Here is a 19,698-nt window from a genome sequence, read left to right on the forward strand (position 1 = left end):
ATTTATGTACATGTCAAATAATTACTGCTTTAAAACCACTGTGAGCAGCAAGCCGTTAGTCCACTGAAACTGTTGCTTCCATCTTTTATTACTTCATGCTGCGGTTAGAGCTGTTTTACTGCTTTAAAGAAAAAAGGGCAAAAATGCGTTTTGTCCATTACTCTGCTCTGAAAAGTTTGTTCTAAGGCTATAGTCACAATGGTGTATATTTCAAGCGTTATGGAAACCTGAGCAACCACAGTACATGTCAAACGTTTGGGGAACACCAGACATCGTCGTGTATCTTCTTTCTCTCTGTGAATGCCTGTCAATGGCTTTAAGTGACCATGCAGTGAGTGGGGAAAGAGCCAGAAATATATTTCCATTTAAAAAATGAATCAGAACAAGTGTGCAGATTCGACTCTCTGGCCTCGTTTCATAAGAGGCTGTGCGATTAAAAAAAAAAAAAAAAAATCTGGACCTTTAGGCTGCTTACACACTAAGACGTTACAGGCGCACGTTAGTGCAGCCTGTAACGCTCCCCCAACGCACAGCAATGTAACACAAGTGGGCTGTTCACACAGCCCGAAAGTGCAGCATGCTACGGCGTTACAGCGGCTTAAGCTGCGTTAGACTGTTTGCACATGCTCAGTCAGGTTGGGGAGGAGCGGAGAGCGGCCAGGCACATGGCTAATTAATATTCACTGCACGTTGTGACGTACAGTGTTTACTTCCTGGTGCGGCCGCTCTGTGCAGCGATTGGCCGGCGGGACCAAGTGATGCCGCATGCGTCCAAGAGTACGCATCACGGACGCCAGAGTGAGCTGCACAACGCGGCTCACTCTGACGTCCACATCGAAGTGCACCAGGCCTTGCGATAGGTGCACGTTATGCGACCTTAACGTAGCACCTAATGCAACGTCTTGGTGTGTAACTAGCCTTAAAATACCATATTCGGTATTTTAGATTTTTTTGTGTGTGTGCTAATTCATAAAAAATGTTCACAGGTGCGGTAGACGTTCAGTAATTTACCGGCTTTAATTGGCAAAAACGGTAACAGAAGAGCAGTGTGAAGCTGTCTGTTTTGTTATGTGCAGTGAGGACATTACAATAAGAGGCATCCCCACATCCCTTTAGAATGTACGTGTTTTGTTTTACTTCCTCTGCTTGCTCTGAATCTATTAGGGCTATTTTCAACTATTGCGTTGCGAAATCGCTGCGGCAAAATTCGCATGCGAATTTTCGTGCGAATTCGCATTGGATGACGATGTATGCGAATTTAACCATGGCAATGCCGGTGTGCTTTTTCCATTGATTTCATGCGAATTCGCATGAAAATTCGCATACCAAAACAGCATTGCGAATTCCCTATTAAATACATTAGCGGCGATTCGCATGCATTCCACTCGCAGGCGAATTCTGCGGCTTTTTTGTGCGTTTTTTTCACCGCTGAAAAAAATGCACCTCAACAACGCTACGGTGGAAACAGGCCCATCCACTTGCATTACATGTGCGAATCTGCATGCGTTGGACGCATGCAGATTCGCGATAGTGGAAACGAGCCCTAAGTCTTTCTTAACATTTTATTGCCACAGCTTAGATGAACTCCATCTTAAAACATGCCATGCTTAGGTGATTTCCTCAGTAGTTCCTCCACATCTTCAAACAGGAACCTGAATGGTTAAACGACCGAAGGGCTCCAGGAGAAACCTCTTTTGTTTCTCTCTGCTGCCTGGGGGTAGAAAAGCTTGTTCCACCTGAGAAGCCTTTGCATTCTATCAAAATCCGATCAGCGGGACTTGCAGGAGACAGGGGCTGTTTCTATTGGCTCTGCTCCTGTCAGTCATAGCTCTCTGCTTCTGCGAGTCACGGCTGGCTCTGCACAGTCTCCGTGCTGTTTACGCCACACCAAAGGTGCCGGTAGTATTTCTGGACTTTACCACATGTTGTAGTCTTTATGAATTGACATTTACTGACATTATTTTTAGGTATTTACAAGTCTGTAATTTACCTCACTGCTTGGTAATTTCAGCTTTTCATGCTGTAACAGCCTTTATGAATTGACAAGTGCTCGGTAAAGTCAGCTGTTTTCTGCATTACTGTAAGCAGTAATGTTTTATGAATCGAGGCCTCTGTAACATATGACCTAGCTAGCCGCATTTTTTGTTTCATGTATGTGATTCTGGAGCTAAAATCATCAGGAGGACAGACCGGCAGTTGGCAGGAAGTATTCGTTTCACTACAGGGTCACTTTAAAACTAAGCTTTTCCTTAGTTTGCCTGTTACATCTCAAGTATTCTTGTTAAATAAATACATTTGAAAAAAAAATCCTGCCCATGTCTGTGGCCTGCGGGGAAACGTTGCAGAATTGTGCCGTTTTCGCCACTAGTGGAAAGGGGCCCTGAAGCTGACTGATACCCTTGCAGGCTGCAGGACAGATTATCAGATATACTCATTAGAGATCTAATTAGTGAGCAAATAGAACACATGCAGTTCTCTGCTCCCATACAGAAGAAGTTTGTCTGCCTTGTTTACATAGTATATACACTTCCAGCACAATTTAATGCCTGGTATGAACCATGCAATTTCCTGTCAGATGGGTTGAATCGATTATTTATGACAGGCCCGATCTGATTTCATATTGTTTTTCTGATCGATTTTCTGATGACTTCTATACAAGATCGATGAGAAAATCAGAAATCAGGTCGCCTGTTGCAAATCGTTTTTGTCCAATCTATCTGATTGGAAATTGCATGGTGTGTACCAGGCATAATGCCTGGTACACACTATGTAATTTCCCGTCAGATCGACGGGTTGGACTAATAATTTCCCACATGTCCGGTTACGTTTCCAATCGATTTTGTGCAGAAGTGATTGAAAACCTGATCAGACGTGTTCGAAATTATCGATTCAACTCCTCAAAGTGAGGGGAAATTGCATGGTGTGTACTAGGCATTATAGTTCTGCCTAGCAATGTCAGGCTTATCAATTATCAGCTAAATGAAGTGTAAAGCACAAGTTATAACCCTTGAAAACAAGCCAGATGGTTTTAGCTGTTAATTTTATGCTGCTTTTAATGCTTTAGGCTGTAGATAAAATTTGATGACAATACCACTTTAACTCTAGCCGTACACAGATATTCCTTACTACTAGAACACAATTCAAGTTGGTTATCACTAGTGCTGCTCGAATACCCCTTTTCAAAATCTGGATTGACCCGGATCCGGATACCCAGATATCCGATTTAAAAATTTTCCAATCCGAATCGGATATCCGACCCTAGTATCCGGGATATCCGGGCAAATTTGGATATCCGGATAGAAAAACCGGAAGTGGCCTTTAAATTGATTTAAAAACGTTTTTTAGGGTATATGAGGCATGCAGCATCATTATTTTGTAAAGGGGAACACTAATTGATGATGTGGGGACTTAAAATCCCCCCTCCCCCCCCCTGTCAATTAACATTAGGTCTAGGTTCCAGACAGCGGTCGTGCAGCCCACATTGTGCCCAAAGTCCAACTGCACAACTGGGACATGGCAGTTTTCAGCCAAGACACCTCCCAAAAAATTATGCAGCAATTGTGTTTTGGGTTAAATATAGGTGGTATCAGTGGCCTGTGGCACCCTGGCCTGGTGGTGGGAGCAGGGCAATGCAGCAGGTGTAATGTGTGCCAGGAGCATGCCGAACGTGGCAATTGGCACTTGTCACATGGCACTTGGCAAGTGACACGTGGCAAGTGCTGAGTGAGAGTCAGACAGCAGAGGAGAAGACACTAGTGCACACTAACTGTCACACTGCCACTGCTCACAGCACAGCAGTTCTGTAGAAAGCTAACACAATAGTACTACTACTTTAACTACTACTAGCACACTGACTACAGCACTAACTACACAATAACCGTAATCCTATCCCCTAATACCTAACCTATACCTAAGGCTAATAGCTGGCCAGCAGGCAGCAGCTGGCCTGGTCTGTGCACAGCACACACACAGACACATAGCAGCTTCCTGCAGCACACACTCTGTCACACAAATGACATCAAGCTAATTAACGATTTAACAATAGTGTAGTGATAGTAGTTAAGGGGTTAATTACAGAACAGCTTATCACTGTGTACAGCCCTTGGCCCAGCAGCACTGGAGCACACACTCTAACTGTCACACTATGACATCAATCAAGCTAATTAACGATTTAACAATAGTGTAGTGATAGTAGTGAAGGGGTTAATCACTAAACAGCTTTAGGTTTATAACTGTGTACAGCCCTTGGTAGGCCACCAGCACTGGAGCATGTCTCTCAGTGAGCATTCAGCAAGCTAAGACAATATGTCTCATCATGGCAGCCCTCATTATTATACGGGGGGGGGGGGGGCTGGCCAGTGTTCCTTTCTGTGATTGGGTGCCAGGGTTTAGGCTGGGAGTCCTCTGATTGGCTCAATAAGGTCAAGTGGGGCTGGCCAGGGTTCCCCTCTGTGATTGGTTGCTAGGGCTTCTGCTGAGAGCCCTCTGATTGGCTCCACGACGACAGCTCCTTAGTTACAGTATTTCAGATCCGGATATGCGGCCAAATATCCGCAGATAGCTAGCCGAATTTCTAGAGAAATCCAGAATTCGATCCGGATAGCGCAAAAAAGTTCGGCTATCCGGGTACCGGATATCCGGAATCCTGATGAGCAGCACTGTTTATCACCTTCATAAATAATTAAGTAGAATGAATAGAAAGTCACATTGTCACTTTTAATTGCACGCAAAAGGATTTTTTTTGTATAAAGAAACATGCTACTTTAAATAATGTACTAGTGGAGTATAATTAACCTATTTCTCTGAGAGAAGTGCAGGCATCTTGATACAATGAGAATATAACTCATTTACTGCATCTCAGCATATTCTTTCACTGCCTCTATTCAAATTGTCTCCTATTGTTCTGGCAACCTGAACTTGTCTCCTTTCCAGCATCTCATGTTCGGTTTAAATGAAGATCAAGAATATTGTGCATTTCACAGTTAACCAGAGGGGAGTGGTTTGCCGAGGATGAGCAGTGCTACAGGTTAAAATACCAGTTCAGCAGCTATCATTACACCTAATAACCCATAAAGATAAGGGAGCTCAGTTGCTACTAATAGTTTGGAGCAAAGTGTATTGTGCTCTGAGATACAGCTGACTGTGTAGAATGAAGGCCTTTTCACATTGTTCAGGTTAGCTGGATATGCACCACGCTTTAATACTTGTTGATAGGTGGCAATAAAAACTAACCAATTATTGCTTTTGGAAACTGTAGACAGTCATTAATCACACAGGGGCTGTCTAGCATTTGGGGAACATATCAGCCCAGTGTACCCTCAGATGGGGATTTTTTCTATTTCTATCTTTTCTCTTTCTTTTTTTTTTAATATAGGTAGAAAAAACGTTTTGTAAAAAATACCTTTTAATGACCAACGGATAGAGTTAAATTATGCAAGCTTTCTGAGATCTAGTCCCCTTCTTCAGGCATATTTCCAGATGTTAGCTGAAGTAAAACACTGATGCAGGTAAATAGTAAACACAAAGATAACAGTTGTGCTGGTTACTGTTTATCCATTAGGTGTCAGGTGATCAGCAGGCTGGAGCCAGTGAGTTAGTGCAAGCATACATGAAATCCAGCAGGTTTCTGTAGATCATGAAGCCAAGTCAATTATGTTAAATAAGGTGTCATGAATCCTGTTCCACAATGTAAACCTTCTGTTCATGTCTTGAACATTTTATTTTTAATAAAACTATTCCATGATATGGAGATTTCAACAGGTCTGTGTGAGGCATTCGATTGCCAGAAAAATCCACCTACAATGATGACCTGTTGACTTATCTAATCTTCCAAATCTACGGTAACCTTAAAGTGAACCAGAGACGAAGCACCCTCATGTATTTCTCTCTCTCTCTCTCTCTCTTTATATCTTATTAGCCCTGGTAAAATCCCAGACTGAGCATTCAGTCTGGCTTTGCTCAGGAATCATTATAGCGGAGTCTGTCTTCTCTATCTTTTCAAGCCCACCCCCTTCTGGCTCTCCTATAATGACTCCGCTATAATGATTCCTGAGCAAAGCCAGACTGAATGCTCAGTCTGGGATTTTATCAGGGTTGATAACAAGCCGGCTGAGCAGTGAAGAATGAAACCGAGAGCAGGGTAGGTGTTTTCTCTAATGTTCCTACTGATATATATGGTAAAATACATCCGGGTGCTTCGTCTCTGGTTCACTTTAAAGAGGCACTGCTACGACATACAGTATAGTTTTGTAGAATGTAATAGATTATTTAGAATACCCAATTTAATGTTAATTATCCTGGTTTCATATTCAGAAACCCTTCCTATATGTACAGTATGTAGCTGTATATGGATATGTAACTCCACCCTCCCATGTTTATCCTAGGTTATTTAGCTATGCAGCCTTCTACCCCACAGCACTCTGGGAGACAAGGTGTTTTTGCTCACTGCAGAACACAGAACAAGCATACATCCTGAAGTGATGCACCTTGCCAGCAGTACAAGATACTGCCACCTTTTATATAGTTACTAATGGAATACAGGGAGAGGAAAGATTTTACAATGGGCACTGACTGAATTTATACATTAAAATTGCTTATATTTTACAATATTCATTAAGTTATTTTTTAGTAAAGTTCCTGTTTTAATAGCCACATAACCATTTCTTTCAAGAATTCTGTAATAACATGATGACCCAATAGATCATCCTGGGATGGAAAAGTGACAGGAGTATGACACATCACCATATAATAGTGCACAGATAAGAATGGAATCTGAAGCGCAGTGCCAGTTCAGCAATGTTCACCATGTCCACAATTCCATCCAACTGTGAGCATGGCAGTAAAGTAATAAAGATAGCAAACTGCAATCCTCATGCAACCTTTTGGCCTCAAAAGAAAATATATGGATGTGTGTGTGTGTGTGAGTGTGTTTTCCTTAATGCGGAACTATAACTAAAATAACGTAATTTTAGTTTAGGTTTAAAACCTCTGTCAGATTTTTATTGCTGTGTGGGTTCTGTTTGGAAAGCAAAGGTTTCCCTAATTTTCTGTTCCAGTGACAGAATCGCTTAGACCAGGAAGTAAGATGAAATATGTCCAAAGTAACAAAAATGCTACTTCTAATGATTTGTAGTGTGTTGTAAATCTAGAACACCCACATGAAATTGGTGGATGAGGCACCCAGAATGATGTATAATTAATATTGGTTATCACAATAAATAGGAAGAAAAGAGGTATCTTACCTTAATTTTTAGAGAGCAACAACTGTGACGCCGTCGATATGACATATCGAATGCGTCATGGAGTTACCAACGCTAGTTCTTCGCAAACCACCCAAACTGACAGTTTTTGGTTTAAATACACTTTTTTTTCCCTTCACCAAAGGGCTGAAGAAATCTTTTCATGGTCAGTTAATTAGCCCCCTGTTGAAAAGATTCTCTGCCAGCACAAGGGACCCCCTGAGGTGTTTATGACCTCATCCATCAGGTGAAGGGTAGATATCAGTTGACAGAAGCTCATAAATTGTAGCTTTCTCCAGCCTGATCGGCACCGACCCACCAGGAGTCCGACACCTAGCTGCCTTGTGGCCTGAGTTGAAAGGAGACAGGAATGATCCTTATCACGCCATCTGGGCACCCAAAGATTCAACCAAACTGTAGAAACTGTATTTAATAAATAGGCACAATTTGGTAATATTTCTGGTGTTCCCAAGATCGCAGTTCCCTCAAATTCACGGAGTTTATTAGATTCCACACGACACTGGTCCTGAGAGATTTTCAGCTCTCTGGATCTTTCGGAACCAGTGCCAGTAAGGTGAAAGTGAGGGACGGTGCTATTAGCGATCCAGACTCCTCGTGTTTGGTATTAGCAGATTCCCCCACTTGTGCTGATTATGAATATTTATTTGGGTTCCTGATATTACCCACGGGCATGCCGAGAGCGGGCAAAATATGAATTGGCCCAAAACCTCTCCCTGCCTAAGGGGGCATTGCCTTATTCAAATTGCAAGGCTGGACTTGTATGTGTCATAACTCCTACCACCTACAGTGAGGAACAAAACTGACATGACCCAAAAGTCCAGCGTCCTTTACCTTCAATCTGATGCCTAGTAACATCCTGGCAGCCCGCAGGGACACGGGCCAACCTCCATCTTTGAACTTTCTAACAAAGGCCTGTTGGCCGCATGGCAACCGCCATTTTGGGACTTTCGCCAAAGACTTGCGATTGCCGCATGGACTACCAATAACGGTATTTGAACTGTATATAATCAGACATCCTGTTCCTTTTCTTGCCTTCTCTCTGTCAATCAATCTGTTCTAAAATAAGCTGTGTGTATGTAGTTTAGAAATAAACTAACGATTTTATCGTTCAGTCTTGTGCCTGTTCTGGTCATCTGATTGCTGCTATAACGAATCTGCCCTCTGAAGAGTCAGTCATACTACCGCATCGTTTTATGATTTGCTTATAAATTGTTTGATAGCTAGGTTGTAAATAACCGTTTCTTCCTTCTAGGATTAGCTAGTACCAGATTTCCTGTGCGAAATCGATAACGTTAGTTTCTCGATTGTAAATACAATTCGAGATTGCATCATATAGGGACCCAGTAACCTTTCTTTAACGTCACATTGCTCACAGTCTTTAAGCCGTCGGAAGTGACTACCCCCCGAACGGTGACTTGAGCGTGTTGAACGTGATTGGGCTGGCTACCGTATTATGATAGCGGGAGTCTCTTTCCTCCCTGAACTTGAGAGAGTGGTGGCAGTCTACTTTATTTACCCGATTTCCAGCGCGAAATCGATATTTTTAGTTTACAGATTGTATATACAATCAGAATTGTACATGTATGGGCACCTCCAACCAATCTTAACCGTTTACTACGCACACAGTGAATTTGCCTCCAGCAGTCTCTAGTGCATGAGACCTGCATGGCAACAGTGGCCTAGTAATACGGGATTGGTGGATGTTTGTCCCATTACATATTGTCGGCAGCTGCGCGACCAATCTTTGTCAGTCTGTTCACCGTACTTCCTGCGTATGCTAACGGAAGCAGATTAGACGGGATTGGCACGCTCTGTCGCCCTTTTCTTCTTACCTCTGACGATCCAGCAACCGGTCTCGTTGTCCGTCTGCGCCCGTACTTCCTGCGTACGCTAACGGGAGCAGATCTCGACAGGATCGCGGGGCTGGATTGTCACATAACCAAGAGAGAGATTTTCTCCCTAACCCGGGGACGGGTGTTCCCCACACAGGCAGAAGGTGATTTCATTCTTGCAACTCTGGTTTGTGAGTACCTCGATTTATTTTCCTTAATTATCCTTCCAGTGTCAAACTTACTACACCATATTGGGCTCCTATCCTTACTTTTTCATCCTAAACTCAGTGGTGGTTGATCAATCCTTGAAAGTTATCATTGGGTATCCCAGCTTTTCCTAATTACTTACAACCCTGTCTGCATAAAAGTAGTATTGGAACACACTGTTGTACAATATTTGTGAGCATTACTTTAACAATATTGCTCAGAGATAGATCTGTCCTTTGGTCGATCCACCACCTTTAGATGCTCGGAACGTTGGGTACATGCTAACAGGGTTATCCCAAAAACCTAATTTTGCTATAGTCTCTCTTTAAAACCCCATCTAGCTTGTTTGGGATGACCTGGACATGAGGGTGAAAGCAAAACGACTTAGGAGTGCCACACATTTAAGGGAAATCATGCAACATAGTTGGGAAGAACAAATATTTGATTTCCATTGTAGAAAGAATGCAAGGAATTTGTTCATCAAATATATCTACCAAATATGGCTACTTTGAGGAACCAAACGTTTAGAATACATTTTGGCTTATACATGCTAACTTTAAATGTTTGTTTATTCCTATCCTTTCATTTCAGAGTTCAATGAGACATTGAACTGCTTGACTATTCTATAATATATAGTTGATCCAGACAGCACTGGTGACCTGAGAATGTCACTTCCTCAAGCAAAGTCTGTCAGAAAGCATTGCTTAGGAAAAGGTTAAGTAGGCTGGTGAAGCTTGTGAATGTAATGATAGGCTAGCTGCTGTCCCCAGGCTGTGTGCAGCAGTCAGCTCCTTGCTCACAGCTGCATGGAGACCGTAAGATGAGTTTGCATAACTGCATCCCCATGTGGTGTCTCTGGCTTGCCTGGTTCACTGCAGTATGCTATATGTGACAGAAAATTCTAGTGAACTCAGGCTATTTTTCTATAAGTGCTTTCCAAAGCATATGGCTGATCGTCATGCAACATCTAGCAGTGATGCCCTTTTTTTGTGCATTTTCATTAATTTAAACATACTAGTACTAGAAGTGCTAGCTCAGCCCATGCAAAATGAAAGTGTGCTACCAGTGGTCATTTATCATAAAAATTGCTTAACGTAGCCATATATCTTATTACGTATAACCAGGCTGTATGACTCATGTATAATATACCAGTTCTGTTGAAACGCTTTATGATGTCTATAACTAGTCATTTTCTCTCATATCCTCTTTTTACTTTGTTTTTCAAAGGACATAATCTCTCTTTTATAGTAGGCGGTCTGTTGAAACATAATTTTATACTCTTCCTTAGTAAAATATAGATTCTGCATTCACTATTCTCCTGCAAGAGTGGTATAACTCACTATTATTTAAAAAAAATATATATCTATATTAACCAACTTAATACACAAGCCATTTTGTTCACGTGCACAGAGGTTAGTGTCCGGATTTCAAAGCATTTTGGCACAGAAAAAATATCCTTATGAAATCTCTACAGATTTTATGTACTTTAACAAATCATTTAACTTGTAAATACCATGGTTGTTCTCAGGCCACTGCTTAGTAGATCTACATGCTTAATTGTGAGTCTAGACCTATCTGTAGAGGACCCCTATAGATGGGTAGGATCCATCCTCCATGTGTAATAAATGTGTAATTGCAGTAAACTCAGTGAAGCGGTTAGTGTATGACGGGGAGGATATGCCATAAGTTTGACTTTCTTCTTTGTGCAGACTTGTGAACCAGTGAGACAGAGGAGAGAATTCTGCTCATCTTTTACTCCAAGCTTTATAATGTTGTCATGGTTTCCAGCAAGTTTCCTAAAAAAAGTTATAGTAGATACAGGCTGAAGTTATAAGATATTATATAATGGCAGTTAGTTACAAAAAGGCTTGTGTAGTGAAGACATATGTGCAATAGAATTTTGTACTAAACTGGATAAACCATTTAAAGGGAAACTGTACTGAATTTATTAAAATACAGTAGAAAATATTTTACAGTACATTTATATATATTTCCTGTAAATAAAATTCATATTGTTAAAAGAAAACCTGATTCTATTAAGTAATATTTATCATTAGTGATGGTCTTCCCTGGTCCTGGTGGAATTCTAGAGCATTATATCCTCCCACAGGGGAGGATCAAAGCAGCTGCAAATTTAAGAACATCCCTCCTATGAGATTATGACAGTAAATCTAAAATATTCAAACATTCACAGCTTCCACAAGAGCACTTAATCAAGCTGCACCCATTACAACTTGCGATGTTGCCTGTGATGGCTGACTAGGTAGGGTTCCGCCATAATTCTAGCCGTATCCACAGTTACTTGATCCAATACCAACTTTCATAAATCTGTGTAAAATGAACTTAAAATCAGCATCAGCTTAATGTCTTTAGTATTTCATTGGCTATTTCTACTCTTAAGGATTCTCAGCATTATACTTACTAATACCACTTCTTCCATATGCCCCTTCCTGTTGAAGTACAACAAAGATCAATAATCTTGGTCAGCTTATAGAATTCCCAAATACTTTGCAGTGACCCAGAACCACTAAGAGTTTTTCAGGGGCTAAAAGAGGCCAAAAAGACCTCTAACAAAAATTTTGCCTGCATAAAACAGAAGGTATTATCAATAATCCAGTGAGCAATTACAGTTTCCCCTGATGCATCACTCCTGCATATAATCATCTATTGAGGCCCCTAACCGCCAGTCACACTTTGCAGAACCACTGGTGTATACTGAGCCTATAGCTTACAAATTTAACAGAGCCACACCAATCTAACATGCATACAGCTTTTCTGGACAGGAAAGTCGACGACCTTAGTTGCCTGCGCGATGGCTCAGTGCCACTGCTCTATCTGCACGCCCGCCCGGTGTCATATTGCATTTACAAAAACAAGCGCTAAGCTACTGCTACGCATGTGTGGCCAACTACATCTGGTTCAAAGGTCACTGACTTTCCTATGGCTGCAGTCTTTACCGAAACAATTTACCAGCTGACGGAGCTGCTTGGTAGTAAACCGCCACCGCAGTAAGTGATTGCTCAGGTGCTGGGACCTATGGATGGCCATTGTTTCCCCAAGGCTTTTTTCCTCTGTATTCTTCAAACCGGCACGGAAGTGATGTTTGGTGGAATGCAGTAAATTATTCAAGATACCAATTTTTACGTTCATTTTCCTGGTTTCAGTATCGGAAACACTTCCTATATCCATATATTGATATATTTTGGTATGTAGCCTTGACTTCCCAGTGATGTCACAGCCTAGGCTGTTTAGCTATGCAAAATTTTCCTCCCAGAGCATTCTGAGAAACCAAGTATATTTTCTTCTGGCTTACAAACACTGAGTATTCAAACATTTTGCAGAGCTGCACCGGACGGCTCTAAAGATGTTGATGTCGGTAATGAGCTTCAGATTTTAAATCTGGGAGAGGAAAGATTTTACAATGGGCAAACACTAACTAAATAGTTTAAAAAGTAGTAAGAAATGTCATTAATGATGTGGTTTTCAGTACACTGAATTCTGTAGACATTCTCTGCATTCAATTGATAGGAGAAACTGTCTTCTCAACGAGCCACCTAGTGGTCAGAGGGATTGGTGGCAGGGTAGGTATCTATGTACCTGATCATCAGGATGTAGTTAAGGCCTAAGTACGAGTGGGTGCAGACAGCCTATCAAGGAAGTAATAGGGCGAGTGTGAGGGAGATCCAGTAGAACAGAATGCTTTGAAAACTATTCCTTTTACTTTATCCTGAAGAGGATTTCTTAACTATAAATGCTGCTTTGCCTGTACAGTTAATTTTCACAAATGGGTCTGTTCTGAGTCTCAAATGGTCACCAAAGTCAGATGAAAATCTCCTTGCAAACCAGTCGCTACACCATACCCACACTCACTGGCCTCCACATTTTGCCAGATATTTTTAACACACTAATGCAAAGTCAGCTGCACTCTCTGATAGGCCTGAAAGATAAATCGGATTTAAATCGAAATCGTGATCACCAAGGTCACAATTTCAGAATCGTCAAAGCAGCGAATATCGCGATCACATAATTTCCACATGGGGAAGTTTGAAGAAGCGCCTTCAAACTTTCCCAAAGTCCCAGTGCGTGCGGCCCGCAGCGTTAGACATACCTTGCGTCTTCTGTCGCCCTCTGCCGGCTCTTGTGCTTGGCAAAACAGAGGCGAAGTGGATAGACTGCCATCGCTGGACTCGTGCTGGAAACTATGTCCAGAACTGATGCAGCTTGGGGGACAGAGGAGGCACAGAGAGACACAGAGTGGGCACAGAGACACAAAGGGGGCAAGAGAGACCCAGAGGAGGCATGAAGAGGCAAAGGGGGCACAAGGAGAGACAGAGGGGGAATAAACAGTCACAGAGAAGGGAACTAAGCTTGATTTGAAGGATATCGTGAATCGAATCGAAATCGCAATTTCGGACAGAAATCGCTCAATTCAATTTTTTCCTAAAATCGTTCAGGCCTACTCTCTGACATGTTCTGTAAAAGTATGACATTTGTGTGTGTTTTTAGGAAGTGCTGCAGAGTGCTCACTTTCGAACAAAATCTAAGCCAATTTCTTTTCTTTTTAACTAAACAACCCTAATGCTGGGAATACACGTTTCGTTTTTGCCTTCGTTTTAGCCTTCGATTCGTTCAGTAAACGAATCGAGTGTTGAAAACGTATGTGAAAATAGTCATAATCTCATTATAGTTTCGATTAATAGACCCAAAAAACGAACGACTAGTGATCGAACATGTTTGATATTATCTCTCTTTATCCATCTAATCGAGCCATTGGTAGGCTTGATGGCTGTTCAGATCGATTATATATTCGTTTATGCCGTCCGTCCCTGTACTACGTTTCGTTTCTTTGCAGCCTTCGATCATTGGAAAAACTAAACCATCAGAATCGAAAAAAAAAACGAAACCGTGGGTGGTGATATTAACCGTAAGATCGATTACTTCGGGATCGAAAAGGACAAAAGGCACAATCGAAACTAAGGTTTAAACGAAGGCAAAAACGAAACGTGTATTCCCAGCATTAGTTTAAAAAAGTATGTTTCTGGACCTGGAGGTTCGAAACAGACCCGTACATACTGTGAGGACTGCAGAGAAGTTGTCAAAGAAAACTCTGAACTTAAACGTGCATTCAAGACCAACAGATAAGTGCTTTCTAAGGGTATACTTAAGCAGCTTAAAGAATTTGCCATATCTGTTTTATTAACTGTACCATTTGCCTGGGAATGCTGGATCTCATACAGATGGATCACATTGCTGTTAACTGTTCTTTCGAGATAAGCTCTCCTCAGCTTTAACATACAGTCTCTTGAAGGAAGAAATCGCAAATGGGGCTACATTCAACATTTTTTCGCTTCACGTGTTTGAGTATTTATTGTGGCACTCAAGACAAAAAATTTCTAGAACACGGTTTGCTTTTTAATCCTTTTATTTTTATTTTAACTGTACAAAATATGCTTGTATTCTCCCCTTAATTTAGTGCATACTAGAAATCGGCCTAGGTGGGAATAATTTCAGTGTGGACCAATTGCACTGTATAACATATGTCTCTTGCTCTCTATCTTTCTCACCCGGGGGTTGGTATCTTATAAGAGTTTTAATTTAGGTGGGCAGATGCAGGGGCTTCATAAATCCAGAATTTTATTTGAACCTATTGAAATGTGAACCAACAAACTGAGACTGGGAAAAATTGTTGGTACCGATTAAAGATGTGATCTATGCTTCCATGAAAGTTAAGAGATGAAATGAGAAGCAATTGCCCCGTGTGCACCTGCATACTGTTGGTAGGTCATCAAGTAAAACAAGTGTGAAAGAAAATACAGAATTGCTTGTTTTACAAATATTTTCTAAACTTGCCTGGATACATTTGTTGGGACCCCTAGAAAACATAAAGATTTGCATTAGCTATTCACTTTTATTACAGATCTCCAATCAAGCAGTAGTCATTCAGCTGCGTTATTTGGAGAAACCTGACCGGACCACCAGGCAGGGAGAGCCTGGTTCAGCTTCTGGGGAAAAGCCAAGTGGTTGGGTTGGCTGGAGATTTTAGTGCCCTCTTGGAAGGGTGCTACTAGCTTCTAATAATCTCGATGAACCATGTTTAATTTTGGCAGATTAAAATCTACATCAGGTTTGCATTAAGGGTCCTATTATTTATTTTTATTTTTTTCCATAATTTTTTATTAACAAGTTTTCCTTACAGACAAGAGTTGTTACATGTTAATTGCAATAAGAACAGTAGTGGAACATTATATACATATGTCATGGTGGTTCTAGTAGGTTGCTTATATTCGTTCCAAGACCTCTGGTTTTGTTAGTCTGGAAAAAGGGGGGGAGAGGAAGGGGTAGGGAGAAGGTAGTAGACACAGGGGGGGAAAGGAAGGTGATAGGACGAGGAAAGGGGGGAGAACCGGGGGGGAAGGGAGCATAGGGAGCATAGGGAGAATAGGGAGAATGGGGAGAATGGGGAGGATGAGTAACTTAGGCAAGTTCTATACACCATGTTCAAATTTAGAAACAATTGGATTTATCAAACCGGTATTCTAGTGAATTGCTCTTTTTAGTATGCGAGTGGTCAATTATCTGTGCGGATAGTTATATACCTTTTTCTTATACTCTTAAACTGTAGCTGGACCATTTAGTTATCAATACCGAAATTTTTAATTTTTAATTGTTTGTGCTCTAAGTGTAGTGCTGGAATTGGGATTAGTTCTGTGTTTTGGTCTTAGGGGTCTTACATCAGAGGAGTCTCTTGTTGAATTCAAGGGTGCTCTGATTATTTTCTGTGTTGTTTTAGGGGTCTTTGGGGATGTGTCAATAGGGTTAAAGGTTTTTAGTTTTAAATTAATTTTTATATTAATGTCCCTAGGTGAGTCGAACAGTGGTTCTAGCGATCAAGTTATTGCTATTGCTAAGGGTTGAGCAGGGGTCAAGCTTTTAATTCTTGTTGTGATGATGTTTTCCTGAATAATGTTTGCATTGGTACTAGCAAAGATTTGGGAAATTGAAGGTATGCTAACCGAGTTCCAATGACTAAGTATTAGTTGTTTTGTTACTAGTATTAATTGAGAGATAGGGAGTCTGAGGTGATGTTCGAATTTATCTATATTCGAGTGGAAGAGGGCTAAGGCTGGGTCCGGGGGAGTTTGTTTTTTGGTCATGGAACTGATTTTCATAAAAATCTGGTCCCATATCGGGGACACTAGAGGGCACTCCCATATTATATGAAATAGTGATCCTATATTTCCACAGTTTCTCCAACACATAGGTGATTGCTTTTTATATGTGGCTAATTTGCGGGGGGTAAGATACCAATTGTGGAATATCTTTAGTAGAGTTTCTAAATGGGTGGAACAGTGGGAATACCTCTTAAGGTTGGAAATATTTCTCTGGAGTATTTCAGGTGAGATTTTTGAGTTAAGGTCCTGCGACCATTTTCTGTGGGTTTTGTCCGATGAGGATGCATAGAGGGAAGATTCCATTAGGGTAGAATACCAGTGAGAGAGGCCCCTTCTTAATGTGTTCGGGGATTTTATATATGCTAAGATATGATTAGGGAGGAGTAGCTGTGTAAATTTATTCGATGATAGATAATGGCTGATTTGTAGGTAGGTTAAGAACTCTGAGGATGGAAGTTGAAATTTGTACACCAGTTGCTTAAATGGTAATGTATGCTCGTTATTGTAGATTTCTTCTACATATTTTATTTCAGAGTTGGTCCATCTGGACAGATTTACGTTTTCTATAAGTAGTGCCAGCGTATTTAAAGGTGATTTGATTGGGATATCAGTTGCGTTTTTCTTCCTAGTACGATGGTAATATTGCCATGCATCAAGGGTGGCTATTATCGTTGGTGGTAGGTTTTTAGGGGTAGGATGCTTGTTAATTTTTGCCATTAGTATATCTGGCAGTGGATGTTTAGCTATAGTGCATTCAATTTTTAGCCATGGTTTAGTGTTCTGGACTGACCACCAGTTTTTGGATAGGTCAAGTATGGCTGCTAAATGATATTTTTCGATGTCAGGTAGCCCAAAGCCAGTGGATTTTAGAGATTTTGTGAGGGTATTGTATGCTATTCTGTGGGATTTATCTCCCCATATAAACTTAGTGATTAACTTTTTGATTTCCTGGAAGAATTGTTTAGGAACTGGGATGTTGACTGTCCTAAAAATATATAAAAGTTTCGGTAAAACCGACATTTTTAGGGCTGCAATCTTCCCAAGTATGGAGAATTCAAATTTTTTAATACGCTCAAGGTCCTTCTTAGTTGACGAGATGAGTGGAAGGTAGTTGTATTTATATAGATCCGCTGTTGTGGAGGGGAGGTTGATTCCTAGATACGGGAGAGTATGGGATGCCCATAGAAATGGATGGTTTTTAGTAATTGTGTTTTTTTGTGTGGGTGACAGGTTAAATGGTAACATTAGTGATTTATTTTCATTCACTTTGTAGAGGGAGGCATGGGAAAATTCCTGAAGGGTTTTTCGAATGTGTTCTAGGGACATGAGCGGGTCTTCTATACTTAGGATCACATCGTCGGCAAATAGGCCTATAGAATATTGTTTCTTATTAATCTTAATACCCTTGATGTTTGAGTTCTCTCTTATTTTTGTAGCTAACGTCTCCATTAAAAGGACGAAGAGGAGGGGTGACAAGGGGCATCCCTGTCGGGTGCCGTTAGTTATGTGAAAAGGCTCTGATAGATATCCTGCTACCGTAACTGTTGCTGTTGGTTGAGAATATAGAGAGGATATTGCATCCAAAAAGGAGCCTCCAAATCCAAATTTTAGTAGGGTTTGCCTCAGAAATCCCCAGTGAACTCTGTCGAAGGCCTTCTCCGCATCCAAAGCAAGGATAAGGGAAGGCCTCCGACAGAGCTCTATGTAGTGTAACAGGTTGATGATTCGTCTTGTGCCGTCAGGGGCTTCCCTGCCCCTGACGAAGCCCACCTGATCCAAGTCGATTAATGAGGGGAGTATGTTTAGTAGCCTGTTGGCTAGTAATTTTGCGTATATTTTTGTGTCGCAGTTTAATAAAGATATGGGCCTATAATTGCTTGGAAGTGCTGGATCCTTTCCAGGTTTAGGGATTACAGTTATATTTGCAGTTTGGAATTCTGGTGGGAGATTTTTGGTTTTTATTATTAAGTTGAACAGTTTTGCTAGTTTGGGAGCTAGGATTGTTTTAAAGTGTTTGTAATAGTCGTTGGTAAAGCCATCTGGCCCTGGGGATTTATTGCTTTGGAGCTTTGACAGGATCCTGTGGACTTCGTCCTGGGCAATCGGAGCATTAAGAGTGTCTATCTGTTCTTTAGTTACTTTGGGGAGGTTGATTGAGTCTAAAAATGCTTTAATCGAGGCTGGAGACGGTTGGAAGGTGTTTTTATCGTTGTGCAGATTATAGAGTTCACTATAAAATTTACTAAAGGCATTGACTATATCTTTTGGATTGGAGATGTGGTCATCCTTTGATGGGTAATTGAGGAAGGCTATTTTAGTTTTTTCCCTGGCGTGTCTTAGTTGGGCTGCCAGTAGTTTACCGGCTTTGTTACCTTGAGAGTAGAATAATAGTTTCTTCCTCTGAAGAAGGGAGTCATATGAGTAGGCCAATTCAGCTCGGAGGTTTTGTCTAAGTATGAAAAGCTCGTTCACATTTTTTAAGGAGATATTGTTTTTGTTAACAGATTCTAAGGTTTGGATTTGCTTTAATAATGAGGTGATTTTGGAGTCTTTAAGTTTTTTTTGGACGGAGCTCTGTTGAATGCAAATGCCTCTAATGAAGGCTTTATGCGCGCACCAGAGGGTATTTTCCTGAACCTCGCCATTGTCATTTAATTCATAGAAGTCACTCAATTTGGAAAGGATAACTCTCTGGGAGTCAGGATTAGTTAAAAGGCTCGCATTAATTTGGAGAAGAATTTGTTTGACAGATGCTAACAGTGATGAAAGGCAAAAAACAAATGTAAATAATGATATACTTGCTGCCAGTCCACAAAAAAAAAAATATATATATTTTATTAATATAACCAAAATAGAAACTTTTAAAATCACATGAGATGGCCACCTCCTCTCATAACCCCAAACTCACAACACTGGCAGACACTGCCCAGGCATACATGAGCTCAAAAAAACAGGGTAGGTGAATGTGCACATATATGTCCAAAAAAAAAAAAAAAAGAAAGGAGGGCAGCAGATGACAGGCCAACAAAATGAAAAATGAAACTGAGTCCAAAGTTCCAGCAGCATAAGTGGAAATAGCACAATGCAGGACAGACAGCCCGAGCAGCAAGCCAGCAAAGATGAGAGCAGCAGCCAAACACACTTATCACATATATGTGTGCGAATGGAAGACAAACTTGTTGCATCACAATGGGATAATCACATCAGAATCTCACCCTTCCGTGGTGC

At 41.0% G+C, this 19,698-nt stretch overlaps 1 protein-coding gene and 1 long non-coding RNA gene across 2 annotated transcripts in view; one reads left to right on the plus strand and one right to left on the minus strand.

The window, feature by feature from the left end:
* LOC137518861 (uncharacterized) overlaps positions 1-5,508 on the minus strand; it is a 39,759-nt gene extending 34,251 nt beyond the window's left edge. Inside the window, exon 1 of the long non-coding RNA XR_011020916.1 lies at positions 5,402-5,508. This is a non-coding gene — a long non-coding RNA (uncharacterized lncRNA). The remainder of the gene's footprint in view (positions 1-5,401) is intronic.
* The window catches only part of DAPK1 (death associated protein kinase 1), a 264,648-nt gene that overhangs the window by 104,551 nt on the left and 140,399 nt on the right, over positions 1-19,698 (plus strand). The gene's annotated exons all lie outside the window — the stretch shown is intronic.

The sequence above is a fragment of the Hyperolius riggenbachi genome, chromosome 1 (assembly GCF_040937935.1).
Source record: "Hyperolius riggenbachi isolate aHypRig1 chromosome 1, aHypRig1.pri, whole genome shotgun sequence".
Classification (NCBI taxonomy): Eukaryota; Metazoa; Chordata; class Amphibia; order Anura; family Hyperoliidae; genus Hyperolius; species Hyperolius riggenbachi.